Here is a 16,908-nt window from a genome sequence, read left to right as displayed (position 1 = left end):
CTTAGCCCCGCGCGGCTGCAGAGGGCGCGGGGCCGGGGGCGGCGTGCCCGCCGCGCCCTGCCGGCTTTGTATCTGTTGGAGCATTCCTGCCCGTTGTTATGGCAACCTCTGTCGGGCCAGCGGGGCCAGGGCGCACGGATGGAGGGAGGGTGACAGCGGGTGGGGGCTGGGAGAAAGTGCTGCAAGTTTGGTGGGCCCGGTGTGCGCGCGCGACTGGGAACGTGGCTCTCTCGGCACTGCGCCGCCGGAGCCGGGGGCCAGGGGTCGGGGACTGTCCGCACCTCGCCGGCCCCGGAAAGGCGGCTGGACCGTGAGCGCAGAGAGCCGGCAGCGGGAACCTCGTGTGGCTGAGCGCGTAGGTGGCCGTGCGCACCCCCTCTCCAGTCTCCTGGGGGCAAAGGACGTGGGGTGGGGGCGCTGGGTAAGGCAGGGTGTCTAGGGGCGCAGGGGGCTTTGCGCCCTCATTTCAACAACGGATCAACTTGAAACTTGCTTCTTTGGCACGGAAGACTCCCCACTAACACCCGCGGCGTTCTCAGGGTCCGGGAAAGGTCTCTGTACGCGCCCCTCACCCCAACACGAGGGTCCATCACGATGCGTTTGCTGGCAGCGTGTGCTCTAGGTCTGGGAGAGTCCCTCTCTCTAGGTCAGCCCCGCGACATCAGAGCGAGCAGGGAAACAAAGGTGGCGGAGCACGGCGGTGGCCTCCGCGGCGCTGCCGGGGCCCTAGGCGCTCGGGGGACTTAGGCTAAGGCGTGCGGAGCCCCCGCCGCCCTGCAGGGGGCGTGCCTGTCGCCGCCTCCGCCCGGGCCCCGGGTGACAGCTCGGTGTGGCAGGGGCACCTGTTGAGGCGGGAGGCTCTGGGACCCGCGGAGAGGCTCCGTCGGGCGGGCCGCGTTCTTCCGACCGGGCCGGTGGCGGGCGAGAGACTTGGACGACCCCCGGGACGAGCGGCTGGGCTGGGGCAGCCTGGCCAGAAGAGGAGCGGGGGGAGGGAGAGCAAAGTGCGGGGCTGAGGGTGGGTGGCCTTTCTGATGGGAAATATCTGGGCCTGGGGAGGGAGGGGTGTGGAACTCCTCCGGGAGGTGCAGGTTCAGGAGGGCGAAGGCTTGCGTGGACTAGAATCTGGGATATTTGTGCAAAGGCAGCTGAGCCCCAGGAATATGGTGGAGGCGGGTGTTAGTGTGGAAGTGTTCTCATATTCCCATCCTGCCCCAGTTGCCGTGTCTTGTTACCCACCCGGGAAGAAGTAAAAATCTCCTGCAAAGGAACCATATTTCCCAGCTTTGCCTGAGGAGACCTTGGGGTTTATGGGTTTTCCGGCCCCCGCCCTCAATTCCCAGATCCCTGTCGGCTTGAACTCTCTGGGGGTGAGTCTGATTAGGTGGAGGGTTCCCTTCTAGGCTGAGGGTCCCTGTCACTAAGAACTGTTTCCGAAGGACTTGAGGATGTTTGGGCCGAAAGGCTGATGAGGATAAAGCCTCCAGTGTAAAGACCCCAGAGTGTTGGGATCTGGGCAGACTGACAGGCTGGAGTGGGAAGTGACCAAATCGGTAGTGGCCCCAGACCTGCAGGGAGCTTGCACAGCACTGACCCACGTAAGCTGCCCCGTTCTCACACCCGGAGAGGGCCAGCCCTGGTCTCAGGGTAGGTGGGCTTGGAGCACCAGGGGAGAAGCAGGCTGGCCAGATGTTCTGTCCTTCGCTATGGTGATGTGTTGGGAGGAGGGTCTGAGCTGGAGGGGGAGGGTCTGACTTGGCAGGGGGAGGAGGAGGGGAGAAGGGAGAGGAGGGGGAACCGAAGGGAAGAAACTGCTGCTGGAGCAGAGCCTGAGGCTGGGTCTTCTCACCTTTGTCTCCGCTTCAGAATCCTGACCTTGCTCTTGGACCTCTCCCCACTCCTCCTTGCCTTCTGAGATCAGCCGGGAAGGCCGCTCAGACTGAGAGCCCTGGAATGGTGTGCTGGGCTCTGCTGGGGGCACATGGCACTTGTTTTGAGGGGTGGAAATTGGAGGTCATGGGGGACTCCGGTGAATATCCCCTCTGGCCCTCTCCTTGTTCTCTTGGGGTTTGTTTTGCTGCAGATTAGGAAAGGGCAGTGAACTGGAAGCTAAGTTTCAAGTGTGAAGTGTTATCAGGTAGATCCCAGGGATCCAGGGAGTAGGGGTGCAAGAAGAGAGGGAGAATGGGGGTTTCCCGGGAGTGAGCCACAGACAGTTCTCTGGCCACCTACAGGCATGGCCAGCTACCTCTCTGTTCTTACATTTTAGCCCTGGGTGTCCGTTTCGTAGGCCTTGGTCCCCAGTCACACACCTCCCTGGACACAGCCTTGCATTTTCTTCCTACCTTCCGAGCTGTTTCACTCCAGGGGGGTTCTTAGTCATATATGCCATCATGCAGGGACTATGCTGGAAGCTTCTTACATCCCGGCATCGATGCACACAGCAAGATTTAAGTACTTGTTGGGCAAATCAAGTAGGATTTCTGCCCATCTCTGGGAGCAGCCAAGCCTCACACCCCCCCACCCCGCCAATATTTTGTCCCGAGCTCCAATCTGACTATACCTAAGGAGATGGGGGAATGCGTGTTCGTCTATGAACCCTATGTCCAGCCTGAAAGGGGCAGGTGCAGCTGAGGATTACTCCCCCCCCCCCACCCCCCACCGAACACTGTGGTGAACCTCTCACAGGTCTTCCTGCCATTCCAAAACATGTCTCTGTGTACTTGGGCCAGGACGCTGCATGTGGATTTTCAAATTCTTAGCGGATGATGTGGTCAGCCCTGCCGACAGAGGCTGAGAAAATTCAGACAAACGTCATCATCACTCCCCTGGGGAACAGAGATCAGAGCTGGGAAAGGGAGGGTCTGCATAACAGCCTGGGCCAGGGGGTAGTTCTGTCTTTACAACGCTTGGGCTATTCGAAGACAGCCAAGTTGTTTCTGGACCTTGGAGGCGCTGTTTGGCATTGTGGGGTGTCGGCATGGCAACCGTATGGCCCGGATTTCTCCAGGAGGTCCTGATTTTTAATATTCTGTCCTGCTGTCAGCCCATGTGTCACAAATTGTGATGTGAAAAATTGGTAATGGAATGTGTAAAACTATAGGGAGATACTGACTCCATCCCTCAGTGGCTGCTTGCGATGTGGCTGGGTTTGTGATTTCTTCATGCTGTGTTTTATGGGCAAGGCAGTGGATTTGAGGAAATCCACTCGAATCTGCATTGATGCAGGCTAGCATTGGGCGGCAGCTAAAAAGCAGGCGGTGGAGCAGACACGGCTGGCCTTCAGTCTTCAGACCTCACGGTCAGGAAGAATGGTTGTGATTGACTTGGCACCTAGGTGTTCCATATGCCAGTTCTCCAAGAAGCCTGGGTAGGATGCTAAGGTGTTACACGGAATGTCACTTTACAGACATATTTTTTAAAGGCTGTCCGTTATGAATATTTTCAGGGTAGGGGTACTCATTTGCGACATGTCCTGTTTGGAACCCTGGAAGTTTTAGGCAAGAGTTTTCTTAAACTGGAGTTTCTCACCCTACACTTGGAATACTGCTGATAACCGTGGACAAAGTCCTTCTACCTCTGGACCTTGATTATTTTATGTTAAATTGGGGTTAAATGATTCGTAAGGTTTGTTGATCCTTGGATAAGCTGATGAGAGCCTCATTCTAGAAGCAGATGAATGGCTTTAAGGGAATTTTCCTGATGCGTGTTGTGAGGTTTCTTGCTTGTGGACGGACATGCCCCTGTCCCGAGGAGATCCTGCGGTAACCCTGAGGCCTCGCAGGGATCCCTGCTTACCTAGCGGGAGGGGACACATATGATGGCCGTTCTGGTGCTGTTCCCTGAGAGCAGAGGCTTCAGTCAGATCTGGAGGAGTTTATATTTTATTTATAATGTGTGCATTTTGGAACTTTGGGAATACGGTTTGCCTAAATCACAGAAAAGGATTTTATATTTCATTCATCTAGGTGCCACACACAAGGAAGAGGTTGAGGAGGGAGGCGCACAAATACCCACAATTCCCTTTGCCAAAATGTTCAGATTGGAAGGGCCTGGTTTCCTGCCCCTGGAGTCCCATCCTGGGTCATGTTGAGACCTGCTCATAGGACTTGGGGACAGCATAGAGGCACCAAGACTGGTAAGGGCCTGACAGCCCAAGGGTCACCTCCCTGGGAGGCCTGAGGCTTGAGGTCCCAGGATTTGTAGTAGGGAGCTGCTCACTCTCTTAGTGGGCCCTATGTTTCTGTGTGGTATCAGTATTCCCCCACTGGCTGCTCCAGGCATCGGGCCTGGCTTCCTTCTCCGGTGGTTTATCAGCTCTGTGAGCAGACGAAGCCCTCAGGTCTGGAAATGCCATTTAAGTAGACATGGAGGGGCACTGATAGGCAAGGCGGGGCTGAATTGCCCAGGGAACTGTCTTGCAGTAATGGAGGAAACCGCCCTGGGGTCAGAGGTGAGCCTGTATCCGAGCAGTTCATTACAGTTAGAAGATTGAAGATTTATCCCCTGTCGGCTTCTGGAGGAGACCTGAAACCTTCCCTGTGACCGGAGAGCAAAGACACAAGGAGGCTAAGTAGACAGGAAACCGAGGGCTTCTGAAAGGAGCGGGGAGCAGATGATGTCAATGATGATCACACTTGGGCAGCGGTTCCATTCACTGAATCAGACAATTTGGTACACTCGCAGATGGTGTGCGACTAGCTCTGGAAACAGTTTCCAGGGGCTTGATCTCTCTCCTCTAAATGGACACTCGTGGTCTTCGATCTGTACCCAACTGGCCTCTGTAATGCCCCTTACCTCCGTATGATATTTATAGACGCTCCATTCATTGGACCCTTCGACACTGTGTTAGATGTCTCCCAAACTTTAACTTTTCTGACTCCCCTCAACAACCTAATAAGTGGGTGCTGTTATCAGGTCCACTTAACATATGAGTAAACTGAGGCTTACTTACCGATGATCAGGCAACTAGGAAGTGCCTTTAAAATTAGGTGTTTCTAGGGGCACCTGGGTGGCTCAGTTGGTTAATTAAGCATCTGACTTCGGCTCAGGTCATGATCTCATGGTTCGTGGGTTCGAGCCCTGTGTTGGGCCCTGTACCGACATTTCAGGGCCCGGAGCTTGCTTCAGATTCTGTGTCTTTCTCTCTCTCTCTCTCTCTCTGCCTCTCCCCTGCTCATGCTGTCTCTCTCTCTCTCAAAAATAAATAAAAAATGTGTAAAAATTAAAAAAAAAAAAAACCTAGGTGTTTCTAGGGGTGCCTGTGTGGCTCATTCAGTTAAGCTTCTGAGTCTTGATTTCGGCTCAGGTCATGATCTCACAGTTCATGAGTTCAAGCCCCGCATCGGGCTCTGTGCTGACAGCGGGGAGCCTCCTTGGGATTCTCTCTCTCCCTCTCTCTCTCTGCCCCTCCCTCATGCTCTCTCAAAAATAAATAAATAAACATAAATCTAAAAAAAAAAAAACAAAAAAAAAAACCCCACCAAACCCTAGGTGTTTCTGCCTCTGAGGCTCATGCTGTATCTTCTTTCCCCTGAAGCATCTTTAGGGCAAGATTCAAGTCTGATGCATCCATCGGTGTGTCTTTCCAGGAGCACCTAGGTCAGCACCATGCATTGTGTTTACTCCTTAAATATTTGTTGGGGGAAGAATGCAAGAACCATATAGAACAAAATGTTAGCGGTAGGCAAGTAGGAATATGAGTAATCCCCCCATCTGTCTTTTGGCTTTTTCTACATTTTTTATAATGAACATCTATTAACATTATAATAACAAAGCCCATCCGGATAGTTATTTTAAAAAGTATTCAGGGGCTGAATAAAATCACTGTGGACCCCTCAATGAAAGTAAACATCTTAAGCATGTCTCGCACTTCTGAATCTCCCATCAGTGCTTAGCATTGAGGCAACAGAAAAGGCACGAGACACAAGCGTATCGAGGAATAGAACTGGGGCCAGTGGGTAGAAGTTGCAGGGGGAGAGAAGAAGGAAGACTTTGTCACTGAACCGTCCATCATTGGAATAGTCCAAAGGCTGACCACACCCCTCTTCAACTGGTCAGCGCTTCCTTCCCGAGGCAGTTGTGAGGGGGTGAGAAAAGGCTTGTTGTCTAGCCTGTCTCCTAAGATGTCAGGCAGTTCTGTAACTGGGTTCGAAATAGGCTCCAATTAGTGCGCCACAAGAGACCTGGCGCCCTGGGAAGCAGGGCTGGCTGAGCACACAGAGGCCAAGGAGGAGGATGACTAAAGGACCCATAACTGCCGCTGTGTTGTCCCCTCCCTGTTCCTTTGAAGCCGCCAAGCAGGGAGGGAGAGGGCGCCAAGACTGGTCAGAGGCAAAGCTGCGGAGTAGGAAACGCTCCTCTGTAGTGTCTTTTCTGCTCCTCAGAACGAGGCCCCCACCAAGGTTTCCCGGCTGCCTGAAGCCCAGGCCTGCCTGTGTCCCCCACACCCTGAATTTCAGCTACACCCTGTAACAGTATCTGCCTGGAGACAGTGAGGCCACCCCGGAGGACTTCTGTGAACATATCAGAACACGTAGGCGTGGCAGGCTGGGGTATTTTGAAACAGAGGAGCAAATGGAAGAAACTTTTTGGTTATACTTCTTAGGCAGGATAAGGCTCAGGCCACCTTTGGGGAGACATTAGGGCAAGAGTGCCTCAGATGTAGCCTTTCTACTTTCCTGGACCCATCAGGAAGAGCTTCAAGTGTAGCTCAAGGGCACGGGTGCCTCTTTCCTGCCATTCCATGAAGCGAGGTGTGGTTCAGGGTACATCAGGCACAACATGGTCGCCGAGCTCAAAGGTGGGTGGCATCTCTTAACATGCTGAGTGTGAGACTTGCCATTATGGGCCCTAGCAGGGCCAGGACCGAGCGGGACAGAGTGGCCCAGGATGGAGACAGATGTTGGCTGCCAGGGATCAAGGTGTGAGGGGATGGGGAGAGGATGTAGAATGAAAACCAAGCGACCCGCATCTAGCCCTGCCCCCGAGGGGCTGTGTTTTCTCGGGTGAGTCACTTCCGCTCTCCGAGCCTTAGTTCCTCATCTGTGGAATGAGGGTTGAACTATAGCATCTCCGAGGTGCCTCCCAACTGAAACCATCTTTGACTTTGTTGACCCACTTCTGCACCAGTGAGGTGGCCCCAAGCCAGGGCTCAATGTCTGATGGTGCTTAGATGAAGGAGAATAAGGCTGGGGGCTGAGGTGTGCAAAAACCCAGACCACTTGTGTGCAAAAGAGTGTGAAACCTTTAACTTCTCACAAGGAATAAAGCGGACCTACCCCCCCCCCCCTTAAAACACTGTCGGACGGAGCTACGCAGCTCTCCTTCTGCTAAATCGGAAGTCTGAGGTATTTGTGAGCGTGTCTGGGGATGCTCACAGACACCTATGTAGGAGTGTCCAGTGGGTGGACTTCAGACATCTCAACAATCTGGGAAGATCAGAAGGAAGCCACAGAGAGCCCTGAGCAGAGAATTAATAGTCAAGCGCCCTTGGACATGACTCCGAAGACAGGTGTGGAATTGCCCTGAGGCCGCAGCCTGGAAATGATCATTGTTGGCGATAAAAATCAGTTTAAGGGGTTCGGGAGGTTGGTCTTCTCCCACAACCTTCCGCTTTTCCTGGGTTACAAATACAGCAGATTAGAAGCAGCAGGATGAGAGAATTGCTAGGAGCCTGCCACTGCACTGAGAGGTGACAGTTGGCAGCAAAGGACCAACCAGGAAGGGGTGTGGGAGATTGGAGCAACCCCCTCCCCCAGCAAGCACACACTGGTCCTCAGTGCTGACGGCATCATTTGTTCCTTCGCTTGACAGTTATTTCCTGAGCGCTTACTATGTGCCCGGACTGTTCCAGGCCCTGGAGATCACAGAACAGGTTAAAAGCCCTGCTCTTGAGGACCATGCATCCTAGTGGGAGAGACAGACCACAAACAGATAAATACACAGTGCATTAGGTGGGGGCGAGTCCCATGAAAATCAAATAAAGCCACAAGAGGGGACAGAAAGATGAGAGAAGGGGGGCCAGGAAAGGCCTCTCCGATTAAATGGCGTTTGAGCTGCCGTGTGAATGGAAAGGGTGAACCAGACAGGCATCTAGGGGGAGACTGTTCCAGACAGCCAAGGCCCAGGGCACAATGTCCACAGGGCGTGTGCTCGGTGCGCTTGGCTGGGGCAGACTCAGCAAGGGTAAGAGTGACCCGAGGTGAAAGTCCAGATCGTTAGGCCTGTGGGCCGTGGTGAAGAGGGCTCAGAAACATGTCCCTGAGTTCCCTGAGTCATCAGGAAGTGATAAATTACATTCAGTGTACGGGCTTGGTACGTCAGCGGACCGTCAGTCAGTTCAGAACATTTTCCAGAAATATGATCAAATGTAATAGGAAGTGTTGATTCTTAAAGAGGTAAACCTAAGATACTCTTCGGCTGGAATGCTTCATTTCTTTATAATGTGAGATCAGTGAGGTACTTGTGTGTGTGTGTGTGTCTGTGTGTGTGTCTTATGTGAGGGGGAATGGAGGGTGCTGGTGCCTGAAGAGATTTAAAAGACAAAAGATAATGGGGCCCTTGTTGAAATACTGGAGGGAAGCAGAGTGGGGGAGGGCTCTGTCTCCAGAGAGAGAGTTCTGTGTGGGAAGAATTCCTCCATACGGTGGTCCCTGATCAAGTCCCCCTTTGTTGTTGCCCGGTTCATCGCGTCCTCCTCAGGTGCATTTGGGACTCTGGAAAGGAAGTCTTCTGGCAATGCAGGAACTTGGAAGTCTTGTCCTTCTGTGCAAGCGGTTCCCCTTCTGCCCTCAGTCGGCAGGTTCCCCTTCTGTACAACAGAGCCCCGAAGGCAGAAGCATCCAGGCCCTTCCCCCCCCCCCCCCCCCCCCGGGCACGGAGGTGGGAGGTGGGCGCCGGAGGCCTGGCAGGATCGAGGACCCTGCACAGCTTTTTTTCAGGCAGGCAGTGGATGAAAGGGGCTGCCTTCAGGAGCAAGATGGCTGTGCCGGGGCCTGCCTGAGACCGTGCCCACTGCTGTTCAGCTGGCTTGCCCGTGCCCCGGTGACAGGGACCACATGGCTTCGTGTGTCCCCGGAAAGCTGCCGCTGCTCTCTCTTTGTGGTTCAGGTCACACGCGCTCAATTCCAGACCGCTGTCGGTCATGCCCTTTTAGATGCTGCTTTTCAGAGTTCACATTTTCATCCCTTTATCTTCTCACAGCAGCCCTGGCTTTTAGCTTCTTTCAACCAACTGTTGGGGAGTACTTCTGACATTTCAAGGCCTTTCATTTCACGGGGGTCTGGCCCCGGGAGGCCACAGCCAGAGGGGACCCGTGTTGCCAAGAATGCAGTCAGTTTTGGGGGCGGGGGTGGGGGGGGTAGCTTCTGGCGTCTCACAAGTCTGTGACCAGATTCTTGGCTTAGAAGCCAAATCTTTCCCCCTCCATGTGAAATTCCTCACTGGGGGGTGGGACTGGAAGAGGCTGAGGGGAGTGGGGGAGGTGGGGGGCATTATCCCAGGGCTTGAGGTAGAAGAACACTGCCTGAGGCTCCAGAGACAGAACGAGTGATCGGTTAGTGATGTCTGCGGTGGTGTGGGTGCCTTGGAGGAGTGAATTAATAGGAATGAGCCACAGCCCCCAGATAGTTCACCAACCCGAGGCGAGAGGGAGAAAGGGAATCAAGGGACGGAGAACACACACTGCATGGATCAGGGAAGGTGATGGAGGGCTTTTTGGAGGCATCAGCCGAAAGGCATTTGCCAGGTAGAGAGCAGAAGCTGCCCATGGTGATGTGTTATTATAGCCTTGGTGCCACCTTGTGGGGGCACGAAAATGGCAGGGGCCTTCTCCCAAAACACGGAGAGAAAATGTCTTGCCCCTGGGTGCTCCCCAATGTTGCCAACCCTTGTTTTTTTGTTTTTTGGTTTTTTTGGGGGGTTTGTCTGCGTAGCAGAGAATGAAGCATCACCCACTCAGCCCTTCCAGTCCAGCAGGGTCCCTGAACCATGCCTGGGTGGGCTGGCCCGAGAACTGCAAAGCACGGAGCCCAGGGAAGCTGAAGGCTGATTTGACCAAGTCGGGGGGCAAACCATGCAGAGAGGGTCAGAAAGCGCCTGGGCCTGGTCAGAGAGAGAAACTGGTTGTGAGGTGACAGTTCTGAAGAGCCGGGCCAACAGGTACCCTGAGCGTCATCACGGGGGCTCTGGTGGAGGATGGCACCTGCCCACGGGTAGGGAGAGCCCTGCAAGGTCCAGACGGGCGGTGACCGATACGTGGCCACCAGCCACACGTGCCACGAGCGCTTGAAGTGTGGCCAGTGCAACAGGAAGAGCTGGGCTTTTCGTTTAGTTTCAATTTAACTGATTGAAATTTAAAAGCAGACACTCATTGCAACTCTCAGTAAACTGTTGGGAGGGTTTAAAAGAACACTCTATGTGTGGAATCTGCGTTTTCAACTGTAAGTTTTATGAAGTCTCAATACAAATCAGGTATTTCTGGTGAAAATTTCGTGTCTAAATTGAAGCGTGCTGTAAATGTAAAATGCACACTGCATTTCAAAGACTTAGTACAAGAGAAAAACAATGAAAAAAATCTCACAAATATTTGAAAATATTGACTGTGTTTTGAAATGGTAATACTTGGACGTATTGGGCTAAATAAAATACATTACTGAAATTAATTTTGCCTGTTTCTTTTTACTTTTTGAATGTGGCTACTAGAAATTTGGAAATTCCTTATGTGGCTTGCATTCCATTTCTTTGGGCTGTGCTGGTCCTTATGTGTGTTCGTGACCCCTCTCCAAAGGGCTACAAGGTTGTAGGCAGAAGGTTTTATATAAAGTAAAGAATATGGCTACATTCCCAGTTTACCTTGACTTTGGGGTAAGTCCTCTCCGGTCCAGCTGCCGCTGAGGCGTTGGTTCCTAACGCACCATCGTCTACGGGCACGGGACACCTCCCAGCGTGGGCCTTTGTCCTCACACCATCATTAAAACCAAGGTCAATGTTTTCTTGCAGCCTCTTCTCTTTTCAAAATCCCTTCTAAGCTCTCGCTGTGATGAAAATGGGTTTTGGGGTAGGAGGGGCAGGAGCCCTGGATGCAGGGAGCCTTTTACTCCCTTGGAAAGTAGAGGGATTAGTTCCGGTCTGTTGCTTTTGGTGTTCCGTCTTTATCCTGTTAGAGCCAGAATGATAAATAGGTCTCAGCTTTACTGGCAGCCCAGAACCTGTGGAAGTGGCAGCCTGCAGCACTGTGGTGAGAAGGATTCCCAAGCTGTGTGCAGACTGAGCGGGAAAGAGGCGATCGATTAGCCACGTCTGTAAAGGGCACGGGCTGGGACCGTAGAACACGGGCTTTGTATAGAGTGATCCTGCCCTGATGAAGTTGTCTTCTTTGAGAATTCCACCCCCCCCCCACCCCCACTTTCAAGACCTGATATGTTTTAAGAAGTTGGCCACTTTGAAGAAGCAGGGAGGAGGCTTGCACTGTGTCAGGAGATGTACGGAGGGGAAGCTGGTCATCTCGGTGGAGCAGAACCCTAACCAAGGGGATGGGACAAGAGCTTTAAACCACTGTGCAAACGTTCAGTGGCACTTTTTCACTTACTCGGTAGAGCTGGGTCGGCTCTGGTCTGGGACCAGTCTACTTGCAGCAAAGAGACAGGGCTGTAAACCCAAGGAGCAGGGTAGAAACCTGGAGGGTCTGAGGGAAGAGAAGAGGGTTGGCTCTTTTCCTTTTCCTCTCCATCTTCCCTCCCTTCACAGTGGGCTCTGTGAACTTTGGAACCTTTCCTGCTTCTTGGTGCCACATTCCTGGTTGTGGCTTTGCTCAGGACGCAGCTGGAGAGAGGCCAGGGGCATAGCCACTGGAGCCAGAGTGCCAGCGTTCATGTTCCAGCTCTGCCCCTTACCAGCAAGTTATTGAAACATGCCGTGCCTCAGTTTTCTCATATGTAAAATGGAGCCATTCATATGGCTGCTTGCTCTGAAGGTTAAATGAGTTAATCCCCATAAAGTGTGTAGAATCATGCCTTGCACATAGTAAGTGCTATACTAGTGTTAGTACACGAGTTAGTAATGACACTGTAAGTTCTCATCATTTGTTCATTTGTATGTTACTAATTAATGCTGCATATCAAATCACCCTAAAACCTATTGGCCGAAAACAACAATAATCGTTTGTTCTCTCCCGTTGTTTCTGTGGGTCAGGTATGTGGAAGTGGCCTGGCTCGGGGTTTCTCGGTGAGGTTATAACCAGATGTCAGCCACCGTCATCCAGGGGAGCGAGGGTGGCTCTCTCCTGTGGCTGGCCGGCTGGTGCTGGCCGTGGGCAGGAGGCCTTGGTTCTTCTCCGTATGGGGGTCTCCCCATGTCTGCTTGAGTGTTTTCACGGTATGGTGGCTGGCTCCCCCTGTGCCAAGCAATCCAGGAGACCAAGGTGGATATGGCAGAGACTTCCTGACCTCACCTGGGAAGTCACACAAGCAAAGAAGTGATGTGGTCTGACTTACATTTTGAGAGACTGCTGTGGCTGCTGGTTTGAGAAGAGACAGGAGTTCTGAACGGGAGGCTTCGGCAAGGGAGGAAGCACTTTTGACCGCCTGGCATGTGCCAGAAACCTGCCAGTTGGGTTTCATATACTTTTCCCTTCATCCGTCACAGCAGGCTGGTGGCCCGAGTGTTACAACCCCCCTTTTACAGGTAGGGAACCTGACTCAGAGAGGGTAGGTTATCTGCCAACAGAGCCAGGATTCACCCAGGGTTGCCTGGCACCAAAGCCTGGGGAGACGCACAACCTCTCAGGACGCCCACCTCACGATGGGACGGCTTACGAGGGAAAACAGGCTTTGTGAGGGATCTTAATTCCTGTATTTCTCGAAGTCAGGATGGGGAACCCGAGAAAGCCAAGAAACATTCACAGGTCAGACAAGGGAGAGGAGCAGGGCCCTCTCAGCACCTGTCAGCGCTGGGGGGGGGGACGATCAAAGGGCTGGGGCAAGGTTTGGAGGATTGGCTGGACCAAAAGGGATGGGCTGGGGAGATTCCCTGCACTTGACTCAGGATCTCCAAATTAACAGACCTTCTGAGGTCAAGGGAAGCCTTCGTGTTACCTGAGCCCTAGAGAGTTCCATGCGGAGGGATCAGGTCCACCCACCTGGAATGGAGTACCTGGAAGCAGTAAAATAAATGAACTAGATCAATGTGTCTCTGCACAAATGGTGTTTAAAACCATGATGTTAGAGGGGGATTGCAGAGGATTCTGTAGGATGCAGTTGTGCAAATTCGAAGAATATAGTCGTGTCTCTTGTTCCTGGATGTATGTGTGTATGTGTGCGTGTGTCTCTCAAAGTGTAACAACCGACCAAAGAGGATACACAGCACACTTAGAGCAGTGAGTGTTCCTGGAGAGAGACGGAGGAGGGGACCAACAGGGAGTTTGACTTTATTGGCAACATTTTATTTCCGTTGTTTTTTGAAAAGAGAGGCTTGCAGCCAATCTGACAAAATGTTAACAAGTTGTTAATTCTGGTAGCAGGGCAGGTGATTCCTAGTCTTTGTACTTTCTGGAATTGAAAAAAAAAAAAAAAACCAAACAAACCTTGAATCTAACAACATTTTAAAAGGAAAGGAAAGAAACAGCTGGTCCTCCAAAGTCGATGAGTCTCAGCTGCATGAAGAAGGAGAAGAGGGCTGCCTGGGTGGCTCAGCCCTCCCACACGTGCTCTCTCTCTCTCTCTCTCTCTCTCTCTCTCTCTCAAAATAAATAAATAAACATTTATTTATTTTTTTTAAATTTTTTTTTAATGTTTATTTATTTTTGAGACAGAGAGAGACAGAGCATGAACGGGGAGGGTCAGAGAGAGAGGGAGACACAGAATCGGAAGCAGGCTCCAGGCTCTGAGCTGTCAGCACGGAGCCCGACGCGGGGCTCGAACTCACGGACTGCGAGATCATGACCTGAGCCGAAGTCGGCCGCTTAACCGACTGAGCCACCCAGGCACCCCAATAAACATTTTTTTAAAAAGATGGAGGAGGGTAGTGGAAGACTGAAGGCAAGATTCCTGCCCCCCCCCCCCACCAGGCCCCCAGAAAGCCTGTCACCCATGCAGCGCTGTTTTCACTTGCCTGGAGGACAGCAAAGTGATTCTCAATCCTCTGTGCTCAGGCGTGTCTTCTGTACCCGAAGATCAGCCGAGGAGGGGCTGGCAGTGAAGGCGGCGGTGGTGGAGACAGCACGTTCTCCAACAAAGCCCGAGTGTTGAGGGTGCAAGGGCCGGAGGAAAAGAAGGGTCAGGTGCCGGGAGCCCAGGCCAGGAGGACTGAGAGCCAGAGCCTGGAAGTTCCATCTGTGAAAGGACATGACTCGTAAAATGGGTGTCTCTCACCCTCTGTCAGGGGTGAAGGGGTTGGAAAAGTCTTTTGATAGAAAGGTATGAGACCAAAGGTATGAGGTTTTTCTTCATTATTCTTTTTTCTCCCTTTAGACATAGTACATGGTTAATATACAAAAGACAGGAAATTGAAAAGGAGATGAAAATCACCCCAAATCGTACCATTATTAACATCTTGGTGAATAATCAATTCAGATCTTTTTAGGTGGATTTTTGAAAATAAAATCATGCATTTTATGCTGTTTTGTAACTGGTTCTTTTTTTTTTTTTTAATGTTTATTTATTTTTGAGAGAGACAGAGACAGAATGTGAGTGGGTTAGGGGCAGAGAGAGAGGGAGACACAGAATCCGAAGCAGGCTCCAGGCTCCGAGCTGTCGGCACAGAGCCTGACGCAGGGCTCCAACTCATGAGCTGTGACATCATGACCTGAGCCGAAGTCGGACGCTCCACCGACTGAGCCACCCGGGCGCCCCTGTAACTGGTTCTTTTAACACTGTATCATGAACACCTTTCTATGTCATCGTCTTCCAAATATTTTTTAATGGCTGCCTAGATTTTCGATGGGTGAATATTCCATAGATTATATATACCATCACAGTTCATGGACTCTGAAGATTAGATTGCATAGGATAATATGAAATTGGGTTGTTTTTGGGTCAAAAATGGTCACTATTGGAAGTTTCATAGGGTTCAACTAAATATGTTTTCCAGTTTTTCATTTTTATAAACAACACAACAATGAACCCTTTGTAGGTGCACCTTTACACATAGCCTTGATTAATTCCTTAGATAAATCCTGGCAATGGAATTGTTGAACACAGTATCAAAAATTCCAATAAAGACAGAATCGGATAGGGCTGGGATTAGGGAGAGGTGAGTGGAGTGAGTGATGTGAGTCAGGGCCAGATCTGTCTGTATCTCAGATGTTAGTTTCTGTTCATTCTGGATACTTTGCATTAACTTTGATTTTTCAGAATATGTCTTTAAAATACCTATTTTGGGGCACTGACTGGCTCAGTCAGTACAGCCTGCAGCTCTCGATCTTGGGATTGTGAGTTCACGCCCCACACTGGGTGTAGACATTACTTAAAAAAAAAAAAAAAAAAAATCTGTCTCGATTCCTGAGTTTGTTTGGTGCCCCCTTACATTTTGCACCCAACATGAGTGCCTCAGTCGTTCCCCCTGCTCCTGGCCCGTGATAGCACTAGTGTTTCCCTCAAGGAATTGTCATGGTGAGTGAGGCCTGTAAACCACTCAGAACGGCGTCCAGAATAAGTGTGCTCAATAAGTATTATGTTTATCTCCTCTCAGAAAACACTTGTCGTCCAGCACGTGACAGGTGCTAAGCTAACAGCTGGAATGCCAGGGTGAGTAAGACCCGGTCCCTGTGCTCGAGCTGCTTGGACGTGTCAGGGAGCCCGCCAGCGTCGGGGAAGGTGGAGGGTGCCGTCGCAGGGCACGTCCTTCCTGGGTACGGTGAAGTCTTTGCCTTGTGCACTGGAGGGATGATAATGTGGCCTGAAGTCGTTAATACAAGCACATGCTGGTCACACAGGAAGCAAAAGGGACATCAGGCAGGAGGTGTGGCCTGAGCCAAGATGCAGTGTGGGAGGCCCAGCTCCAAGTCTTTCTGTTAGTATGGGAGGAGGACTGGGCCAAGAACGGGTGGCAGCTGGGGATCCTGCTGGGCCAAGAACGGGTGGCAACGGGGGAGACACGGGGATCCTGCCCTGAGCCCCATGTCCGCTTGTTCCCAAGCCACGCTGATTGCAGGAAGGCCAGCCTGCGACGGTCCGTTTACACTTCCAGGGGTGCTACCTTCCTGTGTAACGTCAATTGTGACGTTGATGCCTAATGTTGATTTCTTCTTGTTGTCTTATTTTTAATCATGGCAAAATATACATAACACGAATTTTACCGCATGAACTATTTTTTTACTAATGCTTTTTTTTTTTTTAAGTTTATGTATTTCGAGAGAGTGTGAGAGTGCATGAGCATTGGGAGGGGCAGAAAGAGAGGGAAAGAGAGAATCCCAAGCAGGCTCTGCACTGTCAACTCAGAGCCCGACACGGGGCTCGATCCCACGAACCCTGAGATCGTGACCCCCCCGAAATCAAGAGTGGGATGCTCAACCGACTGAGCTACCGACGCACCCCTTTAGTAACTATTTTAATGGTACACAGTGTCACTAAGTAGCATTAACCCTCATACTGTTGTGCAACTTACCCCCACCATCCATCTCCAGAACCTTTTCATCCCCACCATTCTACTTCCTGTCTCTCTGAATGTATCTGTTCTAGGTGCCTCACAGAAGCGGGATCATATAGTACTTGTCTTTTTGTGACTGGCTTGCTTCGCTTAGCTTGATGGCCTCAAGGTTCATCCGTGTGGTAGCAGGTGTCAGAATTCCCTCCCCTTTTGAGGCTAGATAATAGTCCATTGTATGCCTAGACCACATTGTGTTTATCAGTTCATTCATGGACGGACGCTTGGGTTGCTTCCAACGTTTAGCTATTGTGAACAATGCAGCTA

At 51.6% G+C, this 16,908-nt stretch overlaps 1 protein-coding gene across 2 annotated transcripts in view; it reads left to right on the top strand.

The window, feature by feature from the left end:
* The window catches only part of GALNT16 (polypeptide N-acetylgalactosaminyltransferase 16), a 94,354-nt gene that overhangs the window by 561 nt on the left and 76,885 nt on the right, over positions 1-16,908 (top strand). The gene's annotated exons all lie outside the window — the stretch shown is intronic.

The sequence above is a fragment of the Puma concolor genome, chromosome B3 (assembly GCF_028749965.1).
Source record: "Puma concolor isolate L17-30 chromosome B3, mPumCon1.1.hap2, whole genome shotgun sequence".
In the NCBI taxonomy this organism is placed as follows: Eukaryota; Metazoa; Chordata; class Mammalia; order Carnivora; family Felidae; genus Puma; species Puma concolor.
This window is presented reverse-complemented; position numbering and strand designations above follow the sequence as displayed.